General features: G+C 46.4%; 1 long non-coding RNA gene across 1 annotated transcript in view; it reads right to left on the bottom strand.

The window, feature by feature from the left end:
• LOC127006280 (uncharacterized) overlaps nucleotides 1-25,000 on the bottom strand; it is a 104,069-nt gene that overhangs the window by 2,384 nt on the left and 76,685 nt on the right. The window contains exon 4 of the long non-coding RNA XR_007759378.1: nucleotides 2,396-2,461. This is a non-coding gene — a long non-coding RNA (uncharacterized LOC127006280). The remainder of the gene's footprint in view (nucleotides 1-2,395; nucleotides 2,462-25,000) is intronic.

Genomic DNA, 25,000 nt, shown 5'->3' with positions numbered 1-25,000 from the left:
AGAGAAATAAAGAAAGGGGACCATGCCTGCTCGTAACAGCGCTCTCTCTCTCTCTCTCTCTCTCTCTCTCTCTCTCTCTCTCTCTCTCTCTCTCTCTCTCTCTCTCTCTCTCTCTCTCTCTCTCTCTCTCCTCTCTCTCTCTCTCTCTCTTCTCTCTCTCTCTCTCTCTCTCTCTCTCTCTCTCTCTCTCCTTTTCCATCTCGCTTCCTCCTCACACTCCTACGCTGCTTAATCACGCCAACACCCACACCCACACCCACGCACCCCCCACCCCCCTAATCACACCCACCCACCACTCTCCACTACCACGCCCTTATCTGCGTTTGCACTGAAGGTAAAAAAAAATAACGTGCAAAAAAAGGAAGATCGAAAAAATGAAATTAATTTGTTTTTGCTTTTTATAAGAGGGATGAGTTGGGAAAAATGGAGGAGGGAAGGGGAAGGGTACGTTGGGGGAAGAAAAAGAGCTTGAAGTGATGGTAGAAGGGGAGGAGGAGGAGGAGGAGGAGAAAAAGAAGAAGGAATACAAAAGGAGAGAATAGAGAGGAAAGAACAGAAAAGGAAGAGTAAGGGGAAGTAGCGGTGGAAGACGTGGTGGAGGAAGAAGAGCAGAAGATATGACTTGTAGAGAAGGAGGAGGAGGAGGAGGAGGAGGAGCTGGTCTTGGTGGTAGAGGAGGAGGAGGAGGAGGTGGGGGAGTCAGCGCGCTATCAACTAATATAAAACAGATTCATTGATAAATTAAGACCCGGTATCTCTCGTGTTGCTGCAGTGTTTTTTTGGTGCGTGTGTGGGCAAAAGTGTTCCCCTTATCTGATTGTTGGTGTAATTACAGTTCGTCCTCTCCTTATCGGCTTTTCTTCGTATTTTTTCTTATCTTTCCATTTCTTTTCATCGTATAATTTTTTCCTTCCTCCTTCCCCCCGCCTTTCTACTTGTGTTTTGCTATCTCGATGTGCTTGGGCTTCTTTTACTTAATAATTTCTTAGTTCTCCCTGCCTGCCTTGCCTTGCCTTGCCGCTCCAGTTTTTGCGGAGCTGAATCTGACGCCGAGGAAAAAAATCCCAACATCGACCTATTTTTCTTTTAGATTTCACTTTATCTCCCCTTTCTCTTCCCCCGCGTTATCCCGTTGCCGATCTGTTTCGTCTGCCCGCCAGAGTCCGCCGTCTCTTGTCACCTCCGTCATCTCTTGCTCGCCTGTCTTGTCTGCCGGAGTTCTGCCAGTTCAGTTCTCATCTCATCTCTGTCCGGCATCAATTACTGGTCTGTCTGTCTTGTCTGCTCCGTCCGATTATGTCTGTCTGTTATCGTGTTTCGTTACTGTCATGATGTTTTTTTGTTTTGTTACTTTGTTTCTCCATATTATGTCTTTCTCTACTACCTTTGTTTAGCCTGCCTTTCAGTGTGCAGATTTCATGCCCTTAACTGACTTTAATTTTCCATTTTTGTTTCTTTGTTTCTCCATATTACGTCTTTCTCTGCTATATATTTGTTTAGCCTGCCTTTCAGTGTGCAGATTTCATGCCCTTAACTGACTTTAATTTTCCATTTTTGTTTCTTTGTTTCTCCATATTACGTCTTTCTCTGCTATATCTTTGTTTAGCCTGCCTTTCAGTGCGCAGATTTCATGCCTTTATCTGACTTTTATTTTCCATTAAGGTGTCTTTGCTCGCCTCTATGTATCGGTAATGGATTTTTGGAAGTGAAACCGTCGAGGAGATAAAGAAAAAAACAGTTGTTGCTTGCGGCTTTGATTTCCTTTTCTCTTTTTCCTTTGTTTTTTTTTTCTTTTCTTTTCTTCGCTTTACTTTTTTTTTTGTTTCGTTTTCATCTCTATCCTTTATTCGCTTTTCTTTTAATTTATTTTCTTCTTTGCTTCCTTCTCATTTGTTTCTTTTCTTTTCATTCTCTTCTTTTCGTTTTTCTACTTTTCTTTTTTTTTCATTTTTATTTTATTTTCTTTACTTTTTGCAGTTCAGTAAGTTCAACGATTCTCTTCTTTGTTTTCACGCTCTTACAGTAAATCGTGTCTTGGCTCAGTGATGCATTTCTTTCACTTACTTTATTATTTCATGGCATTTCTGACGTTCCTGAGTTCACTTAATCCAATATTCTTTTCCACACAAAACAATTTCATATTCAAATTTATGTTGTTCCCTCGCCGTACTGGACACACAAACACACACATAAACGCACACTCTATTCGTCTATCAATGTCTCCTTCTATCTATCTATCTATCTATCTATCAATCCTTCTATCTATGTCGATCAATTTCTCTATATCTGTCTATCTGTTTATATTTTTATCAACCAGTATCTCATCACAAGAATTTTGGAAGCAACTGCCTCTCATTAAAACATGCATGAACTAGAATCCTTATCCACTTCTTACCTTCTTCAAGAGTCCGATCAAAAGCACGCATCGTCAAAATCCCTCTCCGCCTCGCCGTCAGTCAATCTACAAGAGGAGAGACAGAAACAAAACCGCGTCAGATTCATCACGTGGCTCATGACAAACAGTGGAAACCGTCATGCTCCCCTTGGATAGTAATGACGGCTCGCTTCTTATCTCGTCTCCTGGTATTAGTGAGCGAGCGAAGAGAAGTATGACAGTTTATAGAGGTAGCGACTTATTCCTCTCTTCTTTGGCATACAGATGAAGTTAGTTAGTTTTTATGTCATTCTTTTACAGTATAGATAACCGCTCGAGCTTGTATAGGGTGTCGCCGCGGCCACTAGCTAGGTTTTGTGTTTGGACTGACTGGCGTTGAGTGAGTGAAGCTTTTGAGGGAGAAGTCACTTATAGAGAAGAAGAGGTGAACAGCACTGTGCCCTCCCTACCGCCCTTTCTTCCTCACTCTCTCCTTTCTTTCCTTCTGGCCCTGGAGGCGACCCCGTGTGGAAGTCATCTTAGGTGCAGTCCTTCACGTTACCTGTACCCTAACAAGTCATAAAATTTACACACCTCATCTCATCTATCTTTTCTTCCTCCAACGTCATGTCCTCCTTCCCCATCTTCTCCTTATCCTCCTCTCCCTGCTCCAGCTCAGCCTCCTCCTCCTCCTCCTCCTCCTCCTCCTCCTCCTCCTCCTCCTCCTCCTCCTCCTCTTTCTTTTCTTTTCCTATTAATCATCCTTTTTCTTTTCCTTTTCCTCCTCTACTCTCCCCTTTTCTACTTCCTCTTCCTCCTCCCCTTCCACCACGGCCTCCTCCTCATTCTCCTCATCTGCTTCCTTATCCTTCATCTGCTCCTCCTCCTCCTCCTCCTCTTCCTCTTGCCCATCCTCTCCACCACCTCCTCCTCCTCCTCTTACCTATCCTCCACTCACTCCCCTCCACCTTCCCCTCCTCAAAGTGTAAAGATGCCGACGCAAAAAGCAGACCGCCTCTTAGACTTCCCGAAGTTGAGAAAATTAAACCCATTGTGCAGCAGCGCCAAGAAACGCCTCGGTCCCGGCCCTCCCTCGCGCCGGGCAAGGGGATCAGCGTGGCGACAGGAGAATGTGCCTTGAGGACCCCTGATGGAGAGGCGACGGGAGGAGGGGACGACGAGGGAGGACCCGCCACACACGACGAAGGGACGAAGGGGTGGTGGTGGTGGGAGGGAGAGGAAGGGGCAGCGGTGGTGGTCATGTCATTAAGAGTTGCTGTCGAGGTTACTGGGCAATATAGCGAACAGGAGTCTTGAGGCATATTTTTAGGACTCGTTATTAGTGTGGTGGCGTGTGTGGCGAGGAGGAGGAGGAGGAGGAGGAGGAGGAGGAGGAGGAGGAGGAGGAAGGGAAGAAAAGGGAAAGGGAAGGGGAGATGTGATGACGATGGATGATGTAGATGCTTCGACTGAGAGGTGAAAAGAAAATAATTATTATAGTAGTAGAAACTGAAGTAGTAGTAGTAGTAGTAGTGATGGTGGTGGAGATGATGATGGTTGGCAGTGATAGCGGTGGTGATGGGCGGGATGATGAGTATAATGAGGGTGATGGTGAAGAGGTGGCCGGTTGTGTGCGTGATGGGAGTAATGGTGACAGATAGGGGTGGGCATGGCGGCAGTGGTGGTGGTGTAAATGGTGATGATGGTGGCTGGGGAGGTGAAGGTGACAAAGGAGGTGTTAGCCAGAAGGTGGGACTGTGGTGGTGGTTGCTGATGTTGCTGTTGATGTTGTTGTCGTTGTTGTACTCGTGGTGGTAGTGATGGGATTACGTAACTAGTGATGGAATGACGATATCGTTTTTGTCGTTGTCCGTCTATTTGTGTGTCTGTCTGTCTAGTTTTTGTATGGCCATTACCTGCGTTTCAGTTTCAGGTTTCATGGATTGACATATAATCACCGAATACACATACAATTATCCTTAGGCAAATAACTCAAACTGATTAACTTCTGGGGAAACTCGCATAAAAACTAACTGAAAGAAAGCGAATAATTGATAAAAGAAACTGATTGCATGACCTCTCTCTTGACCACTCATCTATACTCCCTTATATAGGAGCAGTGATTAGCGGGCTTTTTTCTCCTTTTTATATTTTCGCCTTTGAGCTGCTTCCTCTGCTGTAAAGAGTAAAAAGGGCGGCTGTATGGTAAACCTCCCCGGTGTTTCGAGGGCAGACCATGAATGCTTCCAGACCAGAGAGTAACGAAAGGAGTTAGGAGGTGGCTCGGCCCAGACAAGTAGTGCTTAACCCGGTAGCAGCGATGGGCCAAATTTGTGGCTTTACCGTGTAGCAGCGACGGCCCAGATTTTTGCTATGATATAAACCCACCAAAAATAGATGATGCATAAACTGATCCCAAATGCGTTGATATATATGATGAAATGGTTTGCGTGAGTGATGATTTTTTCTCATTTTTCTCGCCTTTAATTAAGAAACATGATCCCCGCAGCTACCGGGTTAACTTTCTGTTTTCCGCGCGGGGGGGGTGTCCGGGGTGGCCGCTGTCCGATCTGATAGAAACTGACGGATTATTGGGGACTGATTGTTGTCATTATTACGTGTATACGATCGCGGTCATCTTCACAACAGTTCCGGCCAATAAGAAGATCGATGACTTTTTTAGAGTATTGTTTTTTTTTTTGTTTTTTTTACAGCAAAGGAGACAACACAAGGGCACAAAAAAAGGAAACAATAAAAAAAGCCCGCTACTCGCTGCTCCTGTAAAGAGTTGTTGCTGTTGTTGCTGTTGTTATTTTTAGTGTTGTTGTTGTGGTGGTGGGAGGGGGGAGGGGGCGAGTTGGTGGTGATATTACTAGGGTGGTGGTGGTGGTGGTGTTAGTGTATCTATAAGTATTGACAGTGGCAGGAATAATAAAGTTTTTCTGATTGATGTTATTGTGGTGGTGGTGTTTGTGTGGTGGTGTTGGTAGAGCATAGTAATATTAGATGGGGGAGGGAGTGGTGTAAAAGGTAGTAGTAGTAGTAGTAGTAGTAGTAGGAGGAGAAGGAGGAGGGAGAGGAGGAAGAAGAGAAGAAGAACCAGAAGGAGAAAGAGGAGGAGAAGGAGAAGGAAATGAAGAAGAAGCAGGAGGAGCAGGAGAAGGAGGAGGAGGAGGGAGAGGAGGAGGGAGAGGAGGAGGAAAAGGAGGAGGGAGAGGAGGGGGAAGAAAAGAAGAACCAGAAGGAGAAAGAGGAGGAGAAGGAGAAGGAAATGAAGAAGAAGCAGAAGGAGGAGCAGGAGAAGGAGCAGGAGAACGAGGAAGAGGAGGAGGGAGAGGAGGAGGAAAAGAAGAAGAACCAGAAGGAGAAAGAGGAGGAGAAGGAGAAGGAAATGAAGAAGAAGCAGAAGGAGGAGCAGGAGAAGGAGGAGAACGAGGAAGAGGAGGAGGGAGAGGAGGAGGAGGAGAAGAAGAACCAGAAGGAGAAAGAGGAGGAGAAGGAGAAGGAAATGAAGAAGAAGCAGAAGGAGGAGCAGGAAAAGGAGGAGGAGGAGGAAGAGGAGGAGGAGGAGAAGGAGAACCAGAAGGAGAAAGAAGAGGAGAAGGAGAAGGAAATTAAGAAAAAGCAGAAGGAGGAGCAGGAGAAGGAGGAGGAGAAGTACTGGAGGCGGTGGTGATGGTGGCGTCGGCGTGCCCTGTGAGTACTCTCGTGGGTGGCGTTCCTCTTGACAAAATCCCGGCGTAATGGTCGCGGGGCGGATCATTAATTTATTGACTGGACCAATATCACTTTCGCCTGACGTGGGTGGTGGTTGTGGCTCTGCTGATAACGGTGCTTGCAAGAAATAGTACCTGGTGGTGGTAATGGCGATGCTACAGGTGTTGGTGGTGGTGGGTGGTATTGCGCTGGTGGTGGTGGTGGTGGTGGTAATGGTGATGATGATAGTGGGCGGAATGTTGCTGTTGCTGTTGTTGTTGGTAGTGGTGGTGGTGAGGCGTCGGAATGGTGATGTTGTTGTTGGTTGTGGTGGTGATGATATAGTGATTGGAATGTTGTTATTGGTGGTAGTGATGGTGGTGGTGGTGATGATATAGTGATTGGAATGTTGTTATTAGTGGTAGTGATGGTGGTGGTGGTGGTGGATTCTAGCGATAGTGATGGTGAGGAAGTGGAAGGTCATATTCGTGATGGAAGAAGGTGCAGTGGTGATGATAGCATAGATGGTGAAGATGGCAATACTGGTAATGATGGTGATGGCGGTAGACGTAGGGAGAGTAATGATGATAATGACAGAGGTGGTAATGGTAAAAAAATTAATGAAGATGTGGAAGTGGTGGAGGAAAAGGAGGAGGTGGTGGAGATGAAGAAAGGTGGAGACGGAGGAGGTGGAGGCGTGGGATGCGCGTGGCCATTCGGGAGGAGGTGGAGGTGGGGTAAAGGCCGAGGAGGTGAAAGTAACAATGGCGAAGATCAGAGAATAAGTGATGCTGGTTCACCCCTTTGTTCCAGGCTAGGGGTCAGAGGGAGCAGGTGTGTGTGTGTGTGTGTGTGTGTGTGTGTGTGTGTGTGTGTGTGTGTGTGTGTGTGTGTGTGTGTGTCTATCTATCTATCTATCTGTGTGTGCGTGTCTATCTATCTATCTATCTATCTATCTATCTATCTATTTATCTATCTATCTGTGTGTGTGTGTGTGTGTGTGTGTGTGTGTGTGTGTGTGTGTGTGTGTGTGTGTGTCAGAATAGATATACAATAAGCGTTCAGAGACAAGAAACAAGGTACACAGAACAACATGCAAAGAAAAAAAAAAAAAGAAATGGAGAGGCAACAGAGGATAAGAAAAAAAGAGGAGAATAGTTGAGTAAAAGAGTTCGAAGACAGGAAACGAGATACGAAGAGAAACAAACAAAATAAGGAAAGAAAAGAATGAGGAAACGAAGCTGCAGGAGGACAAGAAAAAACACAACAACAGTAAAACGAGATGAAGAAGAAAGAAACAGAATCCGTAAGAAACAGCAACATCGTAACAGTCTTCACGCCATTCGCCTCTCCTTCCCCTCCTTCCTTCCTCTCCTTCCTCTCCGCCTCAGGGAAGATTATGTGTGACCCCTGCGTGTGTGACCTTGACCTCTGACCCCCCCCTTCTCCGTGGTGGTGGTGGTGGTGGTGAGCAACAACCCGGATGTTTGGTGCATAAATGTCACACTCGTGGTTACCTACTTAGTTTATTTCGTAAGTTTCTAGTATATTATTTTTTTCCTGCTCTGTGTGTGTGTGTGTGTGTGTGTGTGTGTGTGTGTGTGTGTGTGTGTGTGTGTGTGTGTGTGTGTTTAGGGCGTGGAGCGTAAGCAAAAAAAAAAAAAAGATGAGGCTGTGCAGCAGAAGAGAAGGAAATAAAAACAAACAAAAGAGGAGGAGGAGGAGCGACAGGAGAATGCAGATAATAACAAGATGAATGGTAGGCGTATAGAAAAGGCGCAGAGGAAGAAAAAAATGAAGACCACCAGAAATAAACAAAGAAGAAATTAGGAATCAAAAGGAATGGACAGAAAAAAAATGAGTACCGCAACTCATAAAAACTAATATGTAAGAAATAAAAAAAGATAAAAAAAACTGGGGAACATTATAAACACCAAAGAGTAGAGAGGTAGATTAAGGAAGACGCACTAGTGATGAAGAGAAGGCATCGTAAGAAAGAGAGGAGAGGGCAGGAGCGTGTGAGAGGGACATGATACTCAAAAGGGAGGCCGTGATGTGGCTGGTGAGTGGAAGAGGCGGGAGGAAAAGGAGGCAAAGGCAAGGACGATGAAGAAACGTAACGATGCGCAGGAGCAGGAAAATTGGAGAAGGAGGAGGAGGAGGACAAGGAGGACGAGGATGACGACGACGAGGTAGAAAAGGGGAAGGAGGAAGACGAAGATGAAGAAGGGGAGATGGATGATGATGATGATAATAAGGAGGAGGAGGAGGAGGAGGAGGAGGAGGAGGAGGAGGAGGAGGAGGACGAGGAGGAGAAAGGAGAGGTAGAGGAGGAGGAGGAGGAGAGAGGAGAGGAAAAAGAGAAGGCGGAGGAGGAGGAGGAGGAGGAGGAGGCTCGTTCAGTGTTCGCGTGTGCATTGTGTCTTGTGACTTGCATTTCGTTTCTCCACGAGGCTCCCGTCACTGGGCGGCTGGCGGTCAATTGTCTTAAGCCACGGCACAATCGACAAAGGTGTCTTTTAGGGCGAGGAGGTAGCGGGAGGGAGGGTGGTGGAGGCGGCGGCGGAGGTGGTGGTGGTGGAGGTGGAAGGGAGTTGAGCTGAGAAGGGGCGGGTCAAGGATGGGGTGATGGGGTACCGCAAGGGAACCCACTGGCACCCCTCCAATAATTCTATCACCATTTTAATCTTGTATCTGATTTTTTTGGTCATGTTTCTATATTGTGCCTGCCATTTCGAGGGCCTTGGGTGATCAGGCCGAGTGGTATACGAGCGTTGCGTCACGTGTAGGGCTGGAAGAGGGTGTTCCGCCTGTTCTCCGGGGCAATGCTAACACTTGAGGCGGCTTTGTTCATGCGGCAAAGTGAAGATACCTTGATTCATTGCACCGTTTAATATTCGTAGCTTCACGTACGTAGGAGCTACCCACTATAAGTCCACTGACCTGTAGACGCGAGGTGAAGTCTAGCCTGTGGAAGAGAAGATTATAGCAATATATTAAATTAACTCCTCATGATGTTTTACGTTACTGAATTACAAGTTGATTATTCCACCATTGGGTTTACTTTATTTACTAGTTTTTTTTCTTCCTAATTCAATCAACAATGAACATCTAACTCTTCATCCTTCTCTTCGTTACTCCTTCCGCGTCCCCAATCCCATCTCATCTTGCTTTACCTTATTCACACTTCATTGTCTTCCCCAACCGTGCTGTTCCCGTAACACTCCCATCTACACCCACAGTTACCTAGTTTCCTCTACTTCCGATATGGCCTTGCACCCGTCCCGTTCACTCATACTCTCTCCACCTTCTGATCTTTTCGCATCCTTTCCAGCCTGCCCTTGCTCCTTTTCCTTCCGTTCATTTCTTCACTTCACTGAGAGTATTTGAAAGAGGAAGAGGCTTACTCAGGTAGGTACAGGTGCTTGCATGATGAGGACAGTACAATTTGTAACACCAAGATAGAAACGTTATTTTTTCATGATCATATCTTTTCTTATCTCTATTCTAGTTTGCACGCTCTATGTATGGTTAGTTAATGTAAATTGCATAAAGGGACGTCAAGGTAAATTGCCAAAGATTTAGTTTCCTGCTTTTGTGACGAACTACTTAATGATCGTTAGTCCTGAAGAAGGAGTTTAAAGTGCATGAGAAGCCGATCTTTTGTTTCATGACCGTGTTTTGTGTTGAGTTACTTGACACGGTCGTTCACTAAAGCCTCCTGACTCTATGTATCTTGTATGGCTCCGCTTTTTCTTTACTGATCAGTTTTGCATCGAGTCAGATCCCATTTTGTCTAACGGTATTTGCGTGGCTCAAATATATGACGTGCGGCAAATTTCAGATCCTTTTTCATCTTATAATTCTTCATCATCGCCTCGCTTATTCCTTACTGATCCATTTTACATCGAGTCTGAGCCCATCTTCTCTTGTGGCATTTGCATGGTTCAAAGATCTGAGCTCCGTCAAATTTCAGACACTTTTTCATCTTAATTTTTCCTCATCGCTTGTGTTCGGCTTCGTTTATTTTTTACTGATCCGTTTTACCTCGAGCAGGATCCCAGCTTAGCCAGTGTTTTGCGTGGTTCATGCATTCGAGTTGCGGCGATTTTCAGATCCTTTTTCATCTTTATTTTTCATCACCGCCTGCGTTCATGAGGCCACGTGTCAGCAAACTGATGAATTATGATCGGTAGCTTAATAGTTTCAGCCGAGTGGTAATTCAGCGTGAGTGATGAAGGCTAATTTCCTATCATTAGTTTGTTCTCAGGGTGCTTAATGATCAACAAACATATTAGGATGGGTTAACATACTTATTGCTTTTTGGTGGTGGTGGTGTGTGTGTGTGTGTGTGTGTGTGTGTGTGTGTGTGTGTGTGTTGACGTTTGCTTCTCTCTGCTCGCAACAAATTACTTTTTTCTAACTCTCTCAAGTGCATACAAAAAAAAAAAAAAAATCACTTCGCTTCTTCTCTATTCCACTTTCACACTACCATCACTTCTCATCACTATCTTCTCACCTCTTTTCTCTGTCTTCCACCTATCATCTCTTTATTTCCTTCCAATTTCACTCAGTTGCTCCTTCATTTTCATCCTCTTCCTTTCACCCATTTTCCGTGTCTCAATTTTCTCCTAACTCCCTTCCTTCTTCATTTGACTAAACCTCCTTCATGTAACCGTCCATGGCCCCACTCTTTCTCTTTCCCTTTCCTTTCTCTTTATTCTCCACCCTGTCCATCTTCCGCCAGGTGATGTGAGTATTTACCTTCACCTCCCTATCCCCTCTACATTCACCTACTTTCCTTTTCTATACCTTTTCCTCCCACCTTCACTCCTTACTCGCTCTTTTCTCCTCTTCACACTTTTTCCTATATTCACCTTTTCTCTTTCTCCACCTTGTCCACCTACCCTTGCTCCTTATTCTGTTCCACCCGCACTGTTTCCTCACTTCCTTTCCTCCCTTCCACTACGTTTCATAATCTTTACGTTACCTTGAGTTCATTTCCCTCTTCCCTCGTCTTTTTCCTCCCTTCCTCCTTTACTTTCTACTCTAAATATCTCATCTTTTCTAACCGCTTTTATCTATCCTCAATTTCCTTCAGGTGACTTAATTTTTATCACCCCTTCGCTTCTCTTTTCCCTCTTCCCTCGTCTTTTTCCTCCCTTCCTCCCTTACCTTCTACTTTAAATATCTCCTCTTTTCTAACCGCTTTTATCTATCCTCAATTTCCTTCAGGTGACTTAATTTTTACCACCCGATCACTTCCCTTCCCTTTTGGTTAATCTCAATAAATTAGATGCAGACCGTTTTCCATGAGCAATCAATCAACCCACAACTGACCTATTTCTTAACGCCCATATTCTGCCCTCATTCTTTTTCCTTTTTTTCTTCTCGGTGTTGCATTTTTCCATCACTCCTCACTTCTTGCCCCATACCTTCTCTTTTCCTATTCTCTTTTCTCTCTCATAGATCACTCACGGCCCATCCCTCTTCGCTTCACTTCACTTCACTTCACATCACGCCTCTTTTCTCTCACTTTCCTTCCGGTGGTCTAATCTTAATTTTGCCTTCACTTCGTTTCCCTCTTCTCTCGCCTCCTCTCCCACGCTTCTTTCTCTATCCTTACTTATCTTTTTATCACTTGCATTTAACTATTCTACATATCTCCTCCTTCTATACTCTTTTCTCCTTATTATCTTTCCCTTCCTTCCCTTCTAATATTTAACCGTACTTCTTGTAACTCAAATTTCTTTCCTTTTTTCTCTTACCCCTTTTTTCCATTTTCTTTCTATCCATACCTTTTTTGCATCTTTCTCCATCCAACCCAAACGTTATCCCTCTCCTCTTCCTTCTTTATATATACCGTACGTTACTTTTACCTCTTTTTCTTCCTTCTTTCATCTCTTGCTGTGTTCTTATCCTCACTCTCTTTCCTCTTCCTCTTCTACCAACTCACAACTCATCCCTCTACGCCCATAGATCCCCCACCTCCCTCTCCTCCCCTTTCTTGCACCCTCCCCAGCGCTACCCTTCCACCCTCCCTCCCTCTCTCCCTCCCCTTTCCTTCCTCCCTTCTGTCAGGTGACCTAATCCCTTTGGGTGCGGGGCGGGTCCTCAACACACCTTAATGAAGCGGCTATTAGTCACTCGGGCCGTGGCGGGAAGGTGTCAATTAGTTCCACGCCCTTTCCACGCCTTCTCCGATTTCTTCTCCGTGCCCTTGCGCTCTATAATCCCTTGATAATCCTACCCCTTGGGCTCTCCTTGCTTCCTCTTCTAGGCTCGGTTCTAATACGTCCTTTCATTCTCCCTTTACGCCTTCTTTCCACTTTTTTTTTATCCATATTTTTTGCAGCTTTCTTCGTCCAGCTCCACATGTCATCCCTCCCTTCCTCTTCCCTCTTTTTGTTTCTTTTATCTCCTTTCTCCTTTCTTCCATCATCTCTTTGCTGTGTTTCTACTTTATCCGTACGTAAGTTTCTCTATTGCATCTCTCTTCACCCAACCCCACAAGTTATTCCTCTCTTTCTCTTCCCTCATTCTGTTGCATCCACCTCATTATTTTCCTTCTTCTGTCATCTCTCTGCTGTGTTTCTACTTTATCCTTGCCTAAGTTTCTCTATTGGCTTCGCGTTCTACCTGGCCATACTCTTTACATCTTTCTTCGCCCAAACCCACAAGCTATCCCTCCCATTCCTTCCTCTTCCCTCTTTATGTTGTTTTTACCTCCTTTCTTCCTTCTTCCATCATCTCTTTGCTGTGTCTTTACTGTATCCTTATCTAAGTTTCTCTATTGCCTTTACGTTCTACCTGGCCATACTCCTTTGCATCCTTCTTTGCCCAGTCCCACAAGTCATCTCTCCCATTCCTTCCTCTCCCCTCTTTCTATTACTTTTCCCTCCTCGCTTTGCTGTGTTTCTATTGTATCCTTGCCTAAGTTTCTCTATTGCCTTTACGTTCTACCTGGCCATACTCCTTTGCATCTTTCTTCGCCCAGTCCCACAAGTCATCTCTCCCATTCCTTCCTCTCCCCTCTTTCTATTACTTTTCCCTCCTTTCTTCCTTCTTCCATCCTCGCTTTGCTGTGTTTCTATTGTATCCTTGCCTAAGTTTCTCTATTGGCTTTACGTTCTACCTGGCCATACTCGTTGCATCTTTCTTCGTTCAAACCCACAAGCTATCCCTCCTATTTCTTCCTCTTCCCTCTTTCTGTTGCTTACTGTATCATTACCTAGTTTCTCTATTGGCTATGCGTTCTACATGACTCCTTTGAAGTTAGTAGTTTTTTCCTCTTTATCTATTTATCTATCTATCTCTCATTTGCATTATTTTGTTCATTCCCTTTTCTTTTTCTCCACTTTTTTACTTCATTTCTTGTTAATCTATCTCTCTTTCTCATACATTTCTTCATTCGATTTCCTTTTTAGACGCCCACAAAGTAAGGTATTTATAGTATGCAGATTTCTCCACCTCTGAATAGGTTTAGTTTCAGCTAAGCCACTCGCACACTCGCTCGCTTACTCATACACACTTGCACTCACTCATTCATTAGGGCGGACCCACATATGCATTTTTTTTTGTATCTCTCTCTCTCTCTCTCTCTCTCTCTCTCTCTCTCTCTCTCTCTCTCTCTCTCTCTCTCTCTCTCTCTCTCTCTCTCTCTCTCTCTCTCTCTCCATCAGTGTAATGACCTCTTGTTCTTATGCTGAGTCGTTTATCAACCACCACCACCTTCACTACCACTTGCACCACCACCATCACCACCACCATCACCACCACCATCACCTCCCCCAACCATCAGCACCAATCCTACCCTTACCACAACCACCTAGCTGCACCACTACCACTACAAACCCCCACCACCACCACTACAACCACTACTATCATCCCTCCCCTCCACCACCACCCTACCATCATCACCACCACTCCTACCACCACTCCTACCACCCCACCACCCACTCGAAGCGCAAGGCAGGTGCTGAATGGGTCGAATCTCAGGTAATTGGGCACCGGATTGACTCAAATTTGATCCCGGAGCACAAATTTCATGCGTTCGTCGGCGGGGAAAAAATTCAACCAGGAGGAAAAAAGAATGGGAGAAAATCGCAAAACTGGGGTGACCTACAAACTGCTTGGATTACAGAGCGCGCGCCTAATGTAATGGCTTCAACTTGAGGCAGAACAACGCTTACAGGACCGGCCTAGCTTGGTGCAGACTTACACCCCCAAAAAGAGAGAGAGAAACCGGTACAGATAACAGACAGGGATACGGCCAGACAGGGAAGCAGAAGGACAGAAAAAGAGGCAGAAATATTGAAAGGCAGACGGACCGGGTATACACTCAGACAGATGGAGGGACAAACAGAGGCAAATAGACAGACAGACAGACAAACAAACAGGAAACTAGACAGAGAGACAGACACAACGATAAGACGAAGGCAAAAATAAGAAATAGGAAATGCTAAACACACACCCACCCCCACACACACACACACACACACACAAACGCACCCTCGCTCACCTCACCTCTCCTCCTCCCTCCCCCCCTTGACTTAGAGCCCTGATTTATGGACACAGTCTCCCTGCGCCAGGTAGTCCACTGCCAATTAGCCATTCATTACTGCACCTTCTACACACAATGAATAATTAATACGTGTACAGAAGGTCAATTAATGGCGTGTGAAATAAAGGAGTGACGTTTTTCCTTATGTAATATCAGATACGGAGAGCCGAGGCCTGAATATTGATGTGGAGGGAGGGGGGGTGGGGGGGTATTGGGGAGGGTGAGGGGTATGGGTCAGACTGTAGCTCCTTCCACCTCCCTTCCCTTTGTCCCTCCCCGTTAGAGTTATGTATGAGGGAAGGACAAGGAGCCATTAACCCCTTTCCACTTGTCCCCCATTCACCCCCTTGAGTCAGCCATAAGCCAGGCCTTGCTTAATGGGGCTCGGAAAGGAAAGCATAGTGGGAAGAGAGATGGTAGTGTATGAGGAGAGGAGGGATGGGGGAGGGCTCCTTTGCCATTACCCCATTTACATTTGTCTCTTCATTACCTGCCCCTTGAGTCAGCCACAGTACATGCTTTTTTCTGTCTGCAAGGAGGGCAGGCTAAGGGCAAAACCAAATAGAATAAAAAGTTACGGAACTCGTTCATCCTGGAGGAGGAGAGATGAGGCGAAATTTTTTTGTCTCTACTATGTCCAAAGAGCTGTGAAGTTGTAGTGTCCCTTTCACTCTATATGCACACATGGGATGCATACTCCATACAGGGCGGACAATGCCATTGTATATAGTTTGCATCTGGGAGAAGGTATTAGTTTGGTGGGGAGGGGATGAGAATGGAAGCCGAGGTACGGGGAAGAGAATGGTGGGATGGGAGGCTTGCAGTCATTCAACTTATCAGGGTAGGAAAGGAGAGCAAAGGCGGGGAAAGAGAATGGTGGGGTGGGAGGCTTACAGTCATTCAACTTATCAGGGTAGGAAAGGAGAGCAAAGGCGGGGAAAGAGAATGGTGGGGTGGGAGGCTTACAGTCATTCAACTTATCAGGGTAGGAAAGGAGAGCAAGGGCGGGGGAAGAGAATGGTAGTGGTGGGGGAACGGGGGAGCACGAGAAGGTTTTCAGCCGTGACCCCATCCACCTTCCTCTCTTCACACCTTCATCCAGTCACGGGCTTGCTCTAGGGGAAGGACGGGGATCATGGGGAGGGGAGAGGAGAGGAGGGGAGAGGAGGGGAGAGGGGAGAAGACAAGGTAAGATTGCTCAGCTCCCCTTCACAAAGAGGTCCCATCAAAGGCTCGTGTCCCCGTCAGTGGGTCAAAGAAGCGATTCTCCTCTTCACGCGTTTCCACCTCGCCTCCCGGAACAGACTCACGCTGACTCCAACAAAGCCTCGCCAGGGAGCTCGGCGCCTCACCGCTGCTCCCAGTGATTCGAACATTCACATAACAGAGCAACAAAACCTTACGTACAGAAGATCAAAAAGACTGGCTACCAAGCTTATAAAAAAAAAATAATCGAGAGGAACCAGACGATAAACAACCCCTGATAAGAAAGAGTTATGTTAGAGAGTAGAGTTTAGATATTCAAGTTACTCTATGTTGTATTGTTTTATGGTTTCTTAGATGGTGCTCTGCCTTGTTCCAGGTCACGTTCTGGTGCTTGTCGGGGGCGTGTTGGCGGGGCGGCGGGTGTGTCGTAATGAGCCCACCGCGAGCATACTGATGACGGCCGACAGGAAATGCATCATTATTCTTATTTTTGAGAGAGAGAGAGAGAGAGAGAGAGAGAGAGAGAGAGAGAGAGAGAGAGAGAGAGAGAGAGAGAGAGAGAGAGAGAGAGAGAGAGAGAGAGAGAGAGAGAGAGAGAGAGAGAGAGAGAGAGAAATATTCTTGCTTTATTATATATTCTAAACAGCATTGTTCTGAGTACCTCTTCGTGTGTGTGTGTGTGTGTGTGTGTGTGTGTGTGTGTGTGTGTGTGTGTGTGTGTGTGTGTGTGCGCGCGCGCGCTTCCGCAGTGTCCTTGATACATTGAATTCATCGTCGCCAATGTCGTTGAAAATGTGTCTATGAAGCTTTTTCTTTTATTACTTGTCATACATTAATTTTGCTACCACAACACATGCTCAGATGCTATACAGCTTGACTCTTCTGTAGGCAACCCTTAAACCCCCTTAGATGATGTTTGCCCACGCCCCTTGATATCATTTATCTGGTGCCTCTTTCATATGAGGCAATAAATTTTCTCCATATTTTTTTAATAAACGTTTCTTATTGGTCAGTCTGGATGATTTGTTTGTATCACGTGGATGTTCAGCCGCCTTGTGAAAGTGGATCATTTGAGTTACGTTAAGAATTGCATACATACTTGAAGAGGAGAGGGCGTCACTTTGTCAAATAGCAGACTGTTTCGTATGCCACGCAAGGTATGAGCCTCCAGGGCAGGATAATCATTGACAGCATCGATCAAATTTTCTGGATGCATGTGTTATTGCTTTGGGGCTGATTAATATGAAAAAAGTGGTTGTGTTAGACTGTTATTTGAGAACACTACCACATGCGGACTAATCATGCCTGGAGTAGGTTTTTACGGATTATGGAAGTAACGAGCCAAGATTGTATACTTGCCGGTAAAAACAAGGATTCAGCGTATAATGACCAACAACAACTAATGATACTGTAGAGACAAACTGGTAGATATAAATCATTTCAGTTGACTTGATAATTGGTGTTCAGATCTCCCATTCTTAAATAAAAATCAATAACCAAGATATGGGAAAACCTTTTGTTACATGAACGGTTTTCAGCCAAAGGTACGTGATTGCATTCCATATCCAGCTTTCTTAATTGCCTTCGCTTTTTTCGCGTACATCGTTCTTGAAGAAGGCTATCACGGACGATGGAGCTGACGGGTCTTCATGGTTCTTAGCCCGGATATCGTGGAGTCAACGTATAAAGACCCGCGACAGTTGATAATGAGGCAGGTCGTTAATGGTTCAGGTAAGAATAATCCCGTTCAGGTTACTATTTGAGGTTGAGATGTCTTAGCCATAAATACTAATCAGTAACCGAAATATCAGGCCAAATCTTAATGACGTAAACTGTCATTAGCGTAAAATACTATTATGATATTCCACCTCCAGTTTTTTTTTTTCACGTCTTTACTCTCTTCGTATATAAAACAGAGACCATGTGATTTAAATTTACAAGAGAAAAAAAGAATTGTTAATCTATTTTCCTATTCACAGCCAACCTTTAACGCGCCGTAACTTTTAATCCGTGTAGTATAATGTTGATGAACACTGCAACCTTTTCAGTACCTAAATTTTTCTCCTTTCCAGGTGCTACGAGGTGGACCGAGACGACCTTTCATTAGTGTGTGTGGAGGGCAGGTGACACCACGCGACGATGCCCAATCCAGCCAGTCACTCCGTTAGCAAGGAAGGAGAGAGGGAGAGGAGGAGGAGAGGGGTGGCAGGGGAGATGAGGGGAAGGGAGGGGAAGGGATGGGAGAGGGGAGGAAAGGGGACGAAGGAGAGGGGGAGGGAAGGAGACGAGTGGCAGGGGAGATGAGGGGAAGAGAGGGGAAAGGATGGAGAGGGGAAGACAGGAGAGGGGAGGAGAGGGGACGGAAACTGAGGTGAATGGTGAAGATAGGACAAAAGAAGATTGGAGTGAAAGAAAGGGGAAGGGATGGGAGGGGAAAGGAGGGGAAGGGATAGAACGGGATGGGAGGGGACAGAGCGAGAGAGGAGAGATAAGAATAGATGTGGTGACTGGCAACAAGAGGGGATGGAAGGGGAAGGCATGGGAAGAGAAGAGAGGGAAGGAGACATAACGATAAGGGAGAGGTGAGGAGAGGAGAAACAGGAACTGGCGAGAGGGAGGGAAGGGATAGAGAGAGAAGGGGAAGGGAGGGGAGGGACAGAAGTAGGGAGGGGGGAGTAGAAGAGGAAGGGAGCGTTCAGGAGTGCCGATCAAGATTACACACAACAATGGAGGTGACTAATTGCAAGCATATTTATTGTAATGACGGAAAATTCCACTTCGTCTACTGCGTCGAGTAAAAGATTTGCGAGCCAGAATATCTAAGGGAGAAAGCAGGGAGGGTTTACGATCACTCACAAACACACACACACACACACACACACACACACACACACACACACACACACACACACACACACACACACACACACACACACACACGGGGAGGCGGTGGCTGAGTGGTTAGCGTGCCGGCGCCGCGTCCAGGAGGAAGAGGGTTCGCGTCCCGCGCGCCGCCACAAGCTGCGATTTTTCAGTCACCGCAGAGTGGCCTAAGCTACCCACATGCTGTCCTGAAGATCACCTGTTAACCCGGACTCTAGGTTTTCTCTCTAAAGAGAGGATCAAAGATGAGCCCTCGGGGAAGGGGGGGCAGCATGAGTCAAGCAAGATGGCGATACTGCAAAAACTTGCCTGCGCCACAACAGGCTGGGGCCGACCATCAGGCCCCATCAAGAAAGCATACTGGCGCCATAGTGCGAAACGTAAACACACACACACACACACACACACACAGGATACCAGAAAATAATGATGGTGCACACCAAGAAACGAGTATTAACAGGAGAAAATGAACAGGAACTAGATTCTGAAGATTAACATGAAAAAAAAGGGCAAGGCAGAAAACGTAAGAAGAAAAGAAAAGAAAAAAAGTGTACAGAAAAAGCAGTACACAAAAATAGACCGCTGTCCTTGAAAGTAAGAGATGCTGGTGGCGGTGATGTGATGAGGTGGAGATACGACAGAGAAGGAGGAGGAGGAGGAGGAGGAAGAGTAGGAACATAAGAACATAAGAAGAAGTAGGAACATAAGAACATAAGAACTGGAGGAGGAGGAGGAGGAGGAGGAGAAGGAGGAGGAGGAGAAGGAGGAGGAGAGCTGGACATAAGAAAAGATGAAGGAAAGAATAAAAAAACGAGCAAGTGAGGAAGAAGTAAGCGGACGGAGACGAGAAAGAAGACGAGGCGGCGAAGGACGAGGCAGCATAAAAATGATTCGAGGCGAGAGTGAGGGCGAGGGAGGAAGGAAAGACTCAAACCAAAAGCTCACCTTCCCTTTCCATCGCTCGCGCCGCCGGGAATCAATAATCATCACCTTCAGCCTCTCAATCCACGCCCTTAGCGCCTAGATCCTCGGCCGCCACCAGACAGATAAGGCACACGTTTCCCGCCTGATCTCTGCCCCCTTGGTTGATCGAGGGCGCCGTTTCAATCCTCGACAAGCCTTAAATATTAGTGTAGGTTTCAGGGAAGAGGAGGAGGGAGGCCCAGTCTCTCTGCCTTATCAGGAGGCGGTGAGTGTCGGGATGGGCCCGGCTAAGGAGCGTAATTTGAATATCAGATCACCGATGGTTTTTCCCCTGAATTAGCCCTTATTAATGAGCTGCGGCAGTGAGGTACTAGCGGATAAATCACCGCTCAAGGCTTGCATTAGGGCTGGCTCCTATTTCTTCTCGGCGTGGTGAAGGGAAGGTGTCTCGATGGACGTATTCATGAGCTGAGGCGTGGCTAGGGTGTGTCCAGCTAGGGTAAGGTGTGTGTGTGTGTGTGTGTGTGTGTGTGTGTGTGTGTGTGTGTGTGTGTGTGTGTGTGTGTGTGTGTGTGTGTGTGTGTGTGTGTGTGTGTGTTTGAATTCGTACATAAGTATCTGACTCCGCTATCAAAAGAGAAACCAATATAAAGTTTTCCATTCATTTCTTAAAATCGAAATCGTGCCTAAAAAATGTGAAAAGTACAAGTTGAAAGAAATAGAAATTTAAAAAAAAAGAGAAAATCCGAAATGTGAAAACGAAAATTTTGATACTTTTTACTATTTCGAAAAAGACTTTCACAAATTAATTCAACTCATGTGGGTGTTAGTGTTTCCGTGAGGCAGAGAAGCAATTGTCGGCGGAACATTCTGTATTTCGGGCCGCCCGGCCAGTGGTCAGCGAGAGATTTCACTGTTAGGGCAGAGCGGCGGTGCTGACAATCAGCTACAATGTATTGAGGTCAGAGTAGGTGGATGGCACCTAATATTCGTAATAAACATCACGAAGACATGCAATTACACGTATGCCGTATAGTAAAGGTGTGCATCTGAGCGTAGGAGAGTCTGTGCTTGACTGCTATCTCAGTAAACTCTTATCTTCCCTAGACAACGAGAACTGGTTTCTTGCTCCATTCACAAGGCCCGCGCTGATCCCCGGACGACGGCGGATATTCTATTACCGACAGTCTTGATACGGCGGGATGACACCCTCCACAGGATATACCGACCCGGTATCACAGCAAATACCTGTGATCGGCGGCCGCGCTTGCACTTACTGATACGTGTCAACTGATTTCTATAATGCGGGCTTATCCAGAGCGCAACCAGCAACAACCGTGCCTGACCCGTGGCTCGGCGGTCTAACCAAGACCCACGACACCGCTCCTTAACTCCTTAACCGGGGCCGTGGCAGGACCGGGGAAGAAACCAGGAAATATCGGAGTGAGGGAAGCAGGAGTGAAAAGTGAGGGAATGACGGGTAATTGAGGGTTTGAGTGTGTGTGTGTGTGGGTGGGTGGGTGGGTGAGTGTGTGTGTGTGTGCGTGTGCGTGCGTGTGTGTGTGCGGGTGCGTGCGTGTGTGTGTGTGTGTGTGTGTGTGTGTGTGTGTGTGTGTGTGTGTGTGTGTGTGTGTGTGTGTGTGTGACAGAGACAGAGAGACAGAGAGACAGAGAGACAGATATAGAGAAGACAGATGAAGGCAAGGCAGACAGATATAGGGACAGACACAGAATCGGACAGAAATATAGACTGACAGATAATGAACGAAAGAGAACCATGAAAAATACAATAAAAAATAAGCAAAATATAACAAAAAAGGAGTAAGAAAGGACCGAAAGGTAGAAAAAAACGAAAAGAAAGAAAGAGAGGAAGAAAGAAAAAGGAAGAGACAGAGAGTGACAGGGACAAAGCACAGAAAGATAGAGAGAGAACGACACACTGAATCGTCACCATCATGCCTTTCCTTCTTGAGACCAAAGAGAAAGAGAGAGAGAGAGATAGAGAAAGAGAGAAAGAGAAAGAGTCAGCGAAAAACACGCAAAAGGAACACTTGTTTTTATTCACCTGTTAATTGCATCGCTTCGTTATTTGTCTTCGAATAATTGTGTTTTCTTTACCTTTCTTTTGTCCCTAACCTTTGTCTTGCACGAGCGGGGTGAGGGTGGGGGGGAAGAGAGAGAGAGAGAGAGAGAGAGAGAGAGAGAGAGAGAGAGAGAGAGAGAGAGAGAGAGAGAGAGAGAGAGAGAGAGAGAGAGAGAGAGAGAGAGAGAGAGAGAGAGAGAGAGAGAGAGAGAGAGAGAGAGAGAGAGAGAGAGAGAGAGAGAGAGACAGACAGACAGAGACAGACAGACACACAGACAGAGACAGAGAGAGACAGAGACATCGACAGACAGAGAAAAAAACGAGATGGCGACAAACAAGAGCAAAAACAGGTATACAGAGAGACAAACAGACCAGGAGACGGACAAACAAACAAAAAGAGAGACAGAGACAGCGACAGACAGACAGACAGAGAAAAAAAAACGAGATGGCGACAAACAGAGAGCAAAAACAGGTATACAGAGAGACAAACAGACCAGGAGACGGACAAACAAACAAACAGAGAGACAGACAGACAGAAACAGGTGGACAGAAAGAGAGAGGGAGAGCGAGAGTGACACTTTTCCATCCTACATGCTGGCCGGTCATTCCAAAAGGTGACTGAGCAGCTGCATTCCGCCGAGACACACAAAGAGTCAGGCGTCACTCGCGGACCAGCACACACAACACGCCGCGGCGGACACTCGGGGCTGCCGGGGTCTTTTCACTATAATGGCAACCAGGCTTATCGCCGCGCCCGGAACCCTCAGTCCGGGGGAGAAAAGGCCAATGGAAGCATGACGAGTCGCTGTGAAGTATACGTGTACGCTGGGATGATAGAGCAGGGCCAAGCTAGATCAGTTAAGAGGGAGGCTGGGCGCTGGTGAAGGTGGGGTGGTGAGGATGCCAAGCAGAGTGGGTGGCGGCGGTGGTAGTGGGGCAAGGGGGCAAGGGGTAGACCTTGCATTGGTTTCTATATATGGTGCAGCCCACGTGGAGGACAGAGAGAGAGGGTGGGGGGACATGATGGGGGTTGGGGGAAACCACGAGCAGGCCACCCTCACCACTCCACCAATTAGCAACTGACTGACGCCCTGACGTGTTCGTATAATCAATTTTCTGCTATAATTGGCTACTGCTTGAGTCGGGTCCCACGTGGCATGAATCAATATGATTATATCTCGCATTTTTTTCGTCATCTGGCATGATAAACCCGGCGAGGGGAGTGGAGGGCGTCCGGCGGGGGTGCAGGTGGCGGTGACTCGGTTCAGGGCACGCTGGGATCAGGGCTCAGATTCTCACACGTTTCAACGCCTTAATGCATCTATTTAAAGAGGCTTTCGTATAAGTTGTAGGGATTTTCTTGGGCTCTTTTACATCTCTGGTAGTAGTACTGGAAGATTTTTACCCCAGGAACAGAAGAACCACTCTTGAGAACCCAGTGCATCTTTTCCGTGGCCTTCAAAAATTATCGTAACAAGATTCTAAGGCGTTTGAGAATAGGAGTCCAGGGTGCTTCATGCTGCAAGGGAAGTTTTTTTTTCACTCTCATTAAGTAAGAGGTCCTGTAGCTTGGAGTCTCCCTGCATGACTTTCTTCTGATCCATGTCACAGGATCTACTGAACAGAACTCAACCATGACCCATTTGAGCAAAGAGACGGTGGTGGAGGCGTGGGTGAAGAACGGATCTTGTGGGTTGGTGGCTCTCTTACGATCCACCACTCATGATCTCACAAACACAACCTAAACCATAACCCAAACGGATAAAACTTTAGCACTTCGGGGCAGGAGACTGGACAGGGCGATAGCGTGAGGTAGGGTGGGCCTACGGGTGAGCGAGAGACACCACACCAACGGAGAAGTATAGCGAGTAAGTTAAGCAGTGCAGAAGTCAGTGAAACAAGCAGTATCGAGAGAGACCTGGATGGAATGATTATGAAGTCCGCAGTACCAGAAACACAAAATACCTCCCTACCTTCCTAAGAAAAAAAGTACAGTAAGTCGTGAGCCACTGCCAAAAATTGAGAAAGATGGGAAGATTAACTTAAGATGAAATGACATGACATCTTCCCAGTGAATCAACAGGACCCGTGACCGCTCGCTGCCGCCTTAAGATGCAACGGACAGGAAAGTGACCACCCGTCTCTCCAGGGTCCATGTTTGCTCCGGCGCCGGCCCTGACACCTCGGCCAAGCTAAACACGCCACAAAGGGCCGAGGAACCGACGTGGGACCTGCTTGACGGGCCCATGGACGCCTGACTCCCGCACACACGGCGCTTTCAGTCTTGCCGTCAGTCTCGTGATGAGTATTTATGACACGCCTTGCCCGTCATCTTTCACCTCCCCCTCCTCTTCGTCTTCGTCCGCTACTGCTGCCACTTTCTCGTCGGTCTCTTCATCCTTCGTTTTTAGCTCTCATCCTCTTCTTATATGCGGGCCAGCCTCTGGCATATAGCCCACGAGGGTTAACAACCCTCAAAATCCCCACCACACCTCTTCTTCTCCCTTGTCTGTTTTTCTCTTCCTTTTCTTCTTTTTTCTTTTTCTTTCGTTCTTTCTTTCTTCTTTCCCTTTCTTCTTCTTCTTCTTCTTCTTCTTCTTCTTCTTCTTCTTCTTCTTCTTCTTCGTCTTCTTCCTCTTTTTTTTTTCCTATTCTCTGCTTCCTCCTCTTCCTCTTCCTCTTCTTCCTCCTCCTCCTCCTCCTTCTCCTCCTCCTCCTCCTCCTCCTCCTCGTCTCGTCTGTTCTCCTCAATCTTTCTCTTGAAGGAAAGCGGGTAAAACAGGAGTAATAATGACCCACTTTTTGCATAAACTTATACTTTGTGTTCACCGGCATGAGGCAACAGGAGGAAAAACTGGCTTACACAACATGATCTATTCTAGTAGATGAACATAAATCCAGTAGCTACTTGTTAGGCAATAGTATTCTCTTGCGCTTTTTTTCTCGAGGAAGTGGAAGAGGAGGAGTTGGTCTCTCTGCGTCGTTCTCAAGTCTCCTTCACCATCAGACGAGGATAGGTTGAGGATGGTGGCAGGGGCTGGACCATTTTTTTTCTTCGAATTTTCTTACAGTGACCTTGTTTCATTTTAAGCATGATCTTCACGCCCTGTTTGCAAACCCATCGACAGTACTAAGAGTTGTGGGGCTCTCACCGTCTGGTACTTAGTTTTCCATTTGTGAAGGAAACGTGATATCGTGAAGTCCATCGCGATCGAGTACTAGGGAGCAACTCGTACTCTGAAGGACCCTGGTTTAAATGATGTAATCGGAG

This window comes from Eriocheir sinensis, chromosome 3, assembly GCF_024679095.1.
Source record: "Eriocheir sinensis breed Jianghai 21 chromosome 3, ASM2467909v1, whole genome shotgun sequence".
NCBI lineage: Eukaryota > Metazoa > Arthropoda > Malacostraca > Decapoda > Varunidae > Eriocheir > Eriocheir sinensis.
Note: the sequence above shows the minus strand (reverse complement) of the source record. Positions and strands in the feature narration are given on the sequence as shown.